Source organism: Acinonyx jubatus, chromosome B1 (genome assembly GCF_027475565.1).
Source record: "Acinonyx jubatus isolate Ajub_Pintada_27869175 chromosome B1, VMU_Ajub_asm_v1.0, whole genome shotgun sequence".
Taxonomy (NCBI): Eukaryota; Metazoa; Chordata; class Mammalia; order Carnivora; family Felidae; genus Acinonyx; species Acinonyx jubatus.
This window is the reverse complement of record NC_069382.1, coordinates 184,138,786-184,147,856: the sequence shown is the minus strand read 5'-3', so window position 1 is coordinate 184,147,856 and position 9,071 is coordinate 184,138,786. Positions and strand designations below refer to the sequence as shown.

General features: G+C 37.9%; 1 long non-coding RNA gene across 1 annotated transcript; it reads left to right on the top strand.

The window, feature by feature from the left end:
- Window positions 1–355: 355 nt before the first annotated feature.
- Window positions 356–6,058, top strand: LOC128314583 (uncharacterized). Its single transcript, XR_008296390.1, has 3 exons — window positions 356–468; window positions 3,591–3,793; window positions 6,005–6,058. It is a non-coding gene; the product is annotated as an uncharacterized LOC128314583 (long non-coding RNA).
- Window positions 6,059–9,071: the final 3,013 nt, after the last annotated feature.

Here is a 9,071-nt window from a genome sequence, read left to right as displayed (position 1 = left end):
AAAGAGTTGTAGACACTATGACACTATGATAGGGACAAAGGATACCAAAAAAAAAAAAAGACACAATAGTTAATGGTAGCATTCTGCTGAGTTTGACAGCAATGAGCAGTGACAATGAGATTATCCCCTAGTGTTAAAAATGCTGTTTCCTGGGTCTTGCTCCAGTTCCACTGAATCAGAATCTAAGGTGTTTTACTACTTATGAAGAAAGTGGTCCTTTGGAAAAATACCAATAGAGTGTTTTTTCCATATGGAAAGTGTATAGGACCCATCAACCACCAGGAGCCAATGTGCGCTCATAAAGGAGTACCATCTGGACATTCCCTAAGCGGAGTAGCGACATGCAGCCATTGTGGTTTGTTAAATGACTCATTCTGGGGAAATGTGGTACACATGGAGAAGTTCTTGGAGACTAAAAACAATAATCAGGGAAGTAAGCAGAGTAAGGAGATAGAAAACAGCTACTCTGTAAGTACATGTAATTGTGCTCCTACTTGACTACCTGAATGGGTTTCACCTGGATCATTTGTCTTAGCAGCAGTAACCATACAGTGAAAGAACCCCCAGTAATTATAATCTATTTTTATAACTGTTTACTCTTTTCAACGCTCATGTTATAATGCACATGGAAATGGGCATGGAATGGTTAAAGACCACATTCATAGAAAGTTGAGGGAGATGGCTTTGCCTTCATCTACTGAGCTTGACTATAAACACCATGAGATCTTCAAGTCTCCACCTCCCAGAACAGTGCTTGGTTTCTATGAAGCGCCCAATAAATGTTTGTTGAATGATTAATAAATGAATGAACAGTACAGGGGATAACTAAAGAAATAAGTTGGAGGGAATGAGGGAAGACATTTTCTTAGATAATATCTGACAGTATGTTGCCCCTTTATCTACAAAAGTCAAGCACCTGGCGAGCCTGGGTGGTTCAGTCCATTAAGTGACTGACTTTGGCTCAGGTCATGATCTCACAGTTTGTGAGTTTGAGCCCTGCGTCGGGCTCCGTGCTGACAGCCCAGAGCCTGGAGCCTGCCTTAGATTCTGTCTCCCTCTCTCTGTGCCCTTCCCTGCTCATGCTCTGTCTCTCTGTCTCTCAAAAATAAATAAACATTAAAAAAAAAATTCAAGCACCTGAAAAGAACATAGCATAGACAACAGTGGAAATCATAGGGATGAGGGAGGTTAGGGGGATTGCTGGGAAGCTCTAAGAGGGTCTGATGACCACTTTTTTTTTAATCTTTTTAATGTTGATTTATTTTTGAGAGAGACAGAGTGTGAGCCGGGGAAGGGCAGAGAGAGAGGGAGACACAGAATCTGAAGCAGGCTCCAGGCTCTGAGCTGTCAGCACAGAGTCTGATGCAGAGCTCAAACTCATGAACCACAAGATCATGACCCGAGCTGCAGTCAGATGCTTAACCAACTGAGCCACCCAGGTGCCCCCGATGACCACTTTTTAAAGTGGAGACTCACAGCTACTGGAATTGGTGTGTTTGCATGGAGTTTTTCAGTAATAAATAGGAAAATAATTACCTAGAGTTGTAGAAATGCAGTTGCGAGAAGTTGCTAGAAGGAAGGCAGTCCAGGGTAAGGTGATATGAAACAGCCTAGGCCATTAAAGAGAGTAGCAATACTACCTTTGACCTCTGATGTCTAAGAACCTGGCTGGTTCTTTAATGAAGAGTAGTTTGTTTCCAACACCAGTTTTCTCTTTATACTTGCATTTAAAGTAGTTTGGGGTGTGTGTATGTGACTGTGTGTGAAAGAGAGTCTACAACAGTTATTTGGCTAATCCGTTTCTGGTGATTCTAACTACTTCCAATAGTGTTGAAGCTGAATCTATGGAGAGTTCGGTGCCCAGAGTATACAGAGCATTTGAGCATCTCTCCCCATCTTCCTGTCTCAGACATGCAGACACCCAACAGGGCCCAACATCACTTACACAGTTATCTTTTCTGAATGTCACAGGACCTCCCTGTAAGGTTAACTCATTTTCATTCTCCAAAAGAGGCAATTGAAATACAAGAATACAGAAAGTTCGTGAAGCTCATTAAAAGTAGAGCAGGCCTCAACCTTTGTCTTCTGATTCAAAAATCACTTTTTAAAAAATACAAAATTGGATAATAGAATGAGCTTATCTCTCTTAATATGGAATTATGTATTTTTGCAAATAAATTCTTTAACATGTCATGCTGTCAAATCTGTAGTTTGGCAGAGATTCATCATGAAAAGTCTAAATAACATTTTAACATTCTTGGTAAAGAAAGAAATGTGAAGTCAGAGATGAACACCAACCGTCCTGAGTTCTGATCCTATACATTTTGATGAGTTTAAAAAAAAAAAAAAGAAAGAAAGGAAAGAAAAATGCAGGATTTTTATTTGTAAAGGAAAATTATGTTAATAAACAACCCAAAATAATCCATCTTTTCATTGGAGAAACCTGGTGGAGAGCACCTTAACAAATCGATCAAAGTTAACCTCACAGTAATGAGACAAATTGATATCAGATACCTCTTCATAGGCTATTCTGAGATTACAACATCTTCTGTGACATTCTGTCCAAATATATAAAACCTGAATTTGATCATAAAGAAAGATCACCCAACCCAGACAACAAAATAACTGGTGTGTACTGTTAAAGAAAAAAAAAAGTTCATGACATTTTATTTATTTATGGTGAGAGAGTACATATGCAAGTGGGGGAGGGGGAAGGAGGGCATGGGGGCAGAAGGGGAGAGAGAGAGAGAGAGAGAGAGAGAGAGAGAGAGAGAGAGAATCCCAAGCAGGTTCCATGCTCAGTGTGGAGCCCAACAGGGGGGTGGGGGTGGGGGGCTCCATCCCAGAACCCTGGGGTCATGATCAGAGCTGAAATCAAGAGTCAGACCCTTAACTGACTGAACCACTTAGACACCCCAAGTTCATGACATTTTTAAAGATGGTAAGGCAGACTTTATTCAGGAACATAGCAATAGGAATAGAGACTACCACAGTGAGATTTTGTAGAAAAGTGGAGAGGGATGGATTCATCTCCCAGCACTGCATGGACAACTGGGAATTTATAGCCAAGGAGCAGGGCAGGGAGTCTGTGAATGGAAAACTGCTAAGAGGAAACATCAGAGGTAAGAGGGGATTCTGGCTCAACTGACCTAAAAGGGTTTTTGCTGAAGACAAGCCGTGGTGATCAGACATCACCTGGAGAATGGCAGGGGTGAAGAACCTGATCAGATATAGAAGGTGACCAGATATTGAAGGTGGGGTTCCGGTTAAACGGACTTAGTAGGGTTCTCGCTGAAACTGGATTTCATAAGGAATGAAGGAACTGGGAGAAAGTTTAGGAAGCCCGACAAAGTTTGGTCAAGCAAAAAGTCTTTGTCAGTATTCTTCTAATGGGTCAATATCATAAAGAAAAAAGACATAGGAATTGTTCTCAGTGTTTAAAAGATTTAGGAACTGTTCTGGTTAAAGAGACATGATAACTACATACAAAAAGAGATTAGATTGGCTCATGGACCAGGGGAAAAAAAGGTCTTAATGGGATAATTGGAATTTTTTTTTAATTTTTATTAATGTTTATTTATTTTTGACAGAGAGAGACGGACAGAGCATGAGCATGGGAGGGGCAGAGAGAGAAGGAGACACAGAATCAAAAGCAGGATCCAGAGTCTGAGCTGTCAGCACAGAACCCGATGTGGGGCTCGAACTCACAGACCACAAGATCATGACCTGAGCTGAAGTCGGATGCTCAACCGACTGAGCCACCCAGGCACCCCGATAATTGGAATTTACTAAGGTCTCTGGATTAGATGACAGTATTGTATCAATGTTAATTTCCTGAGTTTTACAAATACACTCTGTCATGTAAGATATTAACATTTGGTGAAGCTAAATGAAGAGTATACAAAAATTCATTCTGCAAGGCCTGAAATTATCTCAAAATGAGAGTTAAAAAATAAAAACTTTAAAATCTGTTAAGGTAGATCTCATAGAAATATTTTTTTTAATTTAAAAGATAAATAATTGTAGTGCTAAAGGGATCTGACTGATAATTAAATGTTAAAGCTGTAACAAGTAGCATGACCTGTCCAAAGCTGCAGTCAGCAAACACTAGCATCCTCTCTTTTATTCTTCATCCTACTTCACCTCAGTTCTCGAAATACCTGAGACTACTTCCACAAGCCAGCTCTTCACATTTCACATCTTTTTCAGAGACAAGGGACGAAGGGGATGACAACATACATTAAGCACGTCCATGAAAGAGATCAACACTTTGCCCTGTGAAACTGAATAAAGGAAACCTCATTTAAAATGGGGTTGGGAGCCCTGAAGGCGGAGGTATCATGCAGACCCTAATAGGAATAAGCCTACTTTACTCTCCCAGCAGGAAGAAGCATTTCTCCTCACCTAGCAACAGCTCAGCCAATGAGAAACTGCCACAATTTAGCCAATAAGAAATCCTCACCATATGGCGCTCTCACTTGCCTCCAGTGGACTTTTTCACTCACAGCTGCCTCTCCCAGCTTCCACCCTTTTCTCCATAAAGTAGTGTTACTCTGCTTTGTTCTCTGGACTTGCCTATGGTTTTGCCATAACCTGCTCCTGAATTGCACTTCCTCTGTCATTCCCAAAGAAACGCATTTTGCTGTCAGAATAACTGGCTGCTTTATTTTCAAGGCTGACCCTGAAAAACACGCGTTAATACCCATTTAAGAATAAACATCCAGGGGCGCCTGGATGGCTCAGTCGGTTAAGCGACCGACTGCGGCTCAGGTCATGATCCACAGTTTTTGGGTTCGGGCTCTGTGCTGACAGGGCTTTGTGCTGACTGCCCGGAGCCTGGAGCTTGCTTCGGATTCTGTCTCCCTTTCTCTGCCCCTCCCTCGCTCGCACTCTCTTTCTCTCTGTCAAAAATAAATAAACATTAAAAATATTTTTTAAAAAAAGAATAAAACACCCTAAGAAGTGGTTATGTGTGATGGCTTATTATTGATTGGAGAATACAAATCACAGTCCAAAAGAAAAATCCAGGAACAATTAAAATTCATGGTGTAAATTGCAAATGCATGAGTAAATGAGGGAATTATGACGGTAGAAGAATAATCATGGACGACGGCTTAAATCAGTGGTCTTTAAACCTTTTTTTTCCATAAAAAAGATTTATGAAAAATCTGTGCATCTATAAACTGACAACTAAAATTCCATCATTAATTTATAATCAATTGCAAAAGGTATAATTTCTGGCAAATTACAAATACTGTCACTTTTTAATTAACCTGTCAGAGTGCTCTGTAAAATCTATCCAAAGTAAGTTGAGAACCACAATCATTCATTTAATAAATAAAAGTGCACTCTTCTTTTGCAGTCAAAACTTTCACATCATTCTTCATTCCCTTTACGTTCATAAGCAGTTCCATTCTAACTCCTCCACAGAATTTCATCCAAATATATATACATATGTATATGTATATATATATATACATTAAAAATATTTTTAAAAAAAAGAATAAACCACCTAAGAAGTGGTTATGTATGATGGCTTATTATTGATTGGAGAATACAAATCATATATATATGATTGTGTATATATATATATATATATATATATATATATATATATATATATATATATGTTTTGTGCTTGGAAGTCTGTAATGATCCCCTGAGTCATACTTCAGTGCAACAAAAAGCTGTATGTAAATTGAAAAGTAAGTTATTTTTAAAAATCCAGTGACCATAAAGCTTTAAGTATTAAGTATTATTTTTGTATTGAGCTATGATTATAAATATTATTGTGCTCATTTTAAAGAACATACATAATTATTAACACAGAAGTAAAATATTACTGGTAATAATTTCTTAATTAAATAGATGAGGCCAGGGCTTTTTCCCTATATGGTTCTTATATCCAACAATGAAAACTACACATTATCATTACTCTAAATATCATTATATTAATTAGATAAGGTTTGGCACTAATTCTATCCCTAGTTTTTATCTTCTACAGATTTTAGCACAGCAAAAAACTGTTCATCTAAATAAATGGATGGAAATGGAAGAAGTTTGATTTCAGAAGACCATTTAATTCTTCAACTCTGTCCATGTATTTTCTAAAAATGTCACAGAGCAATCACATCAAAAATTATTTTTGATGATCTATCAGACAATTAGTCAATTAGGTACTCCTGAAATATTGTTGAATTGAAAACATCTGCCTTGCAAAAAAAAAAAAATCTTACCCAGACATTACAGTCATTCCCTTGTCAACAATGTCACCAACTTTTCCATTTGTCTTTTTCTTTTGGTGTGGAGTAAGGTTTCCATCCCTTGGCAATGCACTAGGGAGAGAATCTAGATGGTTTAGAGTCAGGATTTTTTCTGTAATGTAAGAGAAGGCCTGTCATGAAAAGAAAGTGGGGTTTCTCAAAACCAAGCTCATTCTCTCCAAGATCACTTTGTGGGAAAATAGAAATCACATGTGGAAATTGAGGACCTAGAAAATGATTCCCTTAAAACTATCCATCTTCTCAGGTACTTCTTAGAAAATCTGTGTATCCCAGGAATATGAACACCCCTGGATCATCTTAGATTATTCCAAACACACACATTATTCCAAACCCAAGGAATTTCCATCAAGAAAATGCACAAAATTTAACCCACATGGAGGAGCATTTTGATAACACACTTTCATTGTATTTAATACATCTCAAATTATGGAATATTTCCCAAAGTGTCTTTGAAGGAAATAAAGTCTTTGGAATTATTCCATACAAAGTAACTTTAAATGGTTCATCACCTTTGGAAAGCATTGCATTATATGTTCCCCTGGGAAGGATTACAATCCATATTAGCATACTCCAGGCCTGAGTATATACAGTTTACCTTAATTCAAATTTTCACAGATATATTTGCCTGTGTATGTCTCTTGGTTAATATCTTTCTGAACACACTTTCTGAATTGCTAAATTTTGACTTTATTGAATGTAGGGGTTGTGTGTCATATTTCTCCTAATGAAATCCATGGACAATTGCCATGTCCTTGATAGATGTTTAATAAATATCTGTGAACTGATTTACTGATTCATATACAAAGGAAATGAGGTTGAAAAGAGAAGAAAACCAAATAGAAATTGGTTAGCAGGAATTGTATCATAAAGGAAACCTTTAAACAAAGCCCCTCTAACTTATCACATAGAAGCAGGTATAATAAGGTAAACAAGAACCAAAGCTGTCACCCTAGAAGTCACCTCAAGCTCGAAGCACCGTTGCTTTCCCCAGGGGAGCCTGGCTCAGGGGGAGTACATCATGTAAGAACTTTCAATGTGCAGTCACTGCTACAAGATCACAGAGGATTAAACCTCAGAAAGCAGTGACAGACCCATAATCCTGTCATCACAAGCATTCATTGGAAGATCCTTCACTTGGAGAGAGAGAGAGAAAAAAAAGTCATTGCTTTTTATCCTCATACAATGTGAATCTAAGAGTAGAGTTGACTCGTCTTTAAGCAGTCTCTCTGCAATAGCGAGATAGCAGAGGTAACATGCTCCACAAATAACTAGGTCAGTCACGGTACACCAAAAAGAGAGCTAGACTGGAAGCCAAAAAGGACAAGGATCTTTGTCTTTTCCTATTACCAGCTGGGTAAACTTGAGTATTCCCTCAATTTCTCTGGGCCTCCATTTCTCCACCTGTCAAAGCCTTGTCAACTTAAACATATTCGTGGATTATATGATCCTTCATCCTAACTGTGGAAAGAAAAAAAAATCTTTTAAGACTTCAACATTTCCTTGCCTTCGATGCAAGAAGATAATGTCCCAGCGAGTATCTGCTTTAATTGACTTAGTTGCCTAACTAGTTCTGACATCTGCCTTGAGAACACTACTTTTAAGTAAACAATCAGAATGCTTCTGGGGGGGAAAAAAAAATTTTATTCCTTCAGTATGAAAAGATGATAAGGACCCCGGAGAGTGGTTATCCTGCATTAGAGAAACAAGGTCAACTTTTATACTGTTTGACAGTCTATTATATCATTGAAGAAAAAGTGCCTCATATTACAGCACTCTCTATCCTAATTTATTGCAGCCAAGCAGAAAGATGTTAGGGATTAAGAAAATCACTTTTTTTTAATTTAAATATAAGTTTGAGCATATTATTATTGCTGATATCAAAAATCTCACACCGTTGGGAAAAAGGATTTTAGTAATAGCCATAATGAACAATTACATAATCAAAATTAATAGAGAAAAGTATTCCTTTAGTGCTCAGTGGATAAAGAATAAGTTTAATTAACACAGTAAATGTGCTTCTCCTCCCATCCTCTCTCTAGAAGGGATGACAAGAGGAGGAAGACAGAATTAGGTCAATCCTTCTTGATGGTAGGACTCTTAACAAGTGACAAAGTTAGTGACAAAATAAGCTGATTTTACAAAGGAAGGAAGTACAAATTTTCCGTGGCTATTTTCTAATTTTTGACGACTTTCTATTGCAATATTATTTAATCCCCTCCAAGGCCTAAACTTCTTTTTGTGTGGTATTTGTAAATTGTAAATGAAGGACTAACCACAATTGAGGGTTTCATTTTTCAGTATGTGTTTGCATCAGGTCAAATGCTCTCACATGATATATTCCAAGGAAAAACTTGTGCCTCTGTTGTGTTTTTATTTATCATACTATCTTGGATCATTTCAAAGCAGTACCCCAAGCCCCAGCTAGAGATGTTCTATATATAACTGAAATGCCATAGCCTGATATGCAATAGCCAACACAGAATAAGTTAGCAATTAAAAAACCCATCTTGTCCAGGTCTTTAGGCTCACCTAAATTCTCTTACTGCACATGGCACGGAGGAGAAAGAACTCACAATTACAGAGTGGACTCTGAGGTATAAATGGGATGCTCCCCAAGGATTCTCAAGTCCTCATTCAGAGGAACATGCCAGAAAGATCTTTTCACTGTGTTGTTCTTAAAGTGTCTCTAAGTCTTCACCCAAATGAGAATAGATCCTCACCATGATAAGAATAGAATTCAATGGACAAAGGACATTGTTATTTGGCCAAACATATCATCACATGTCC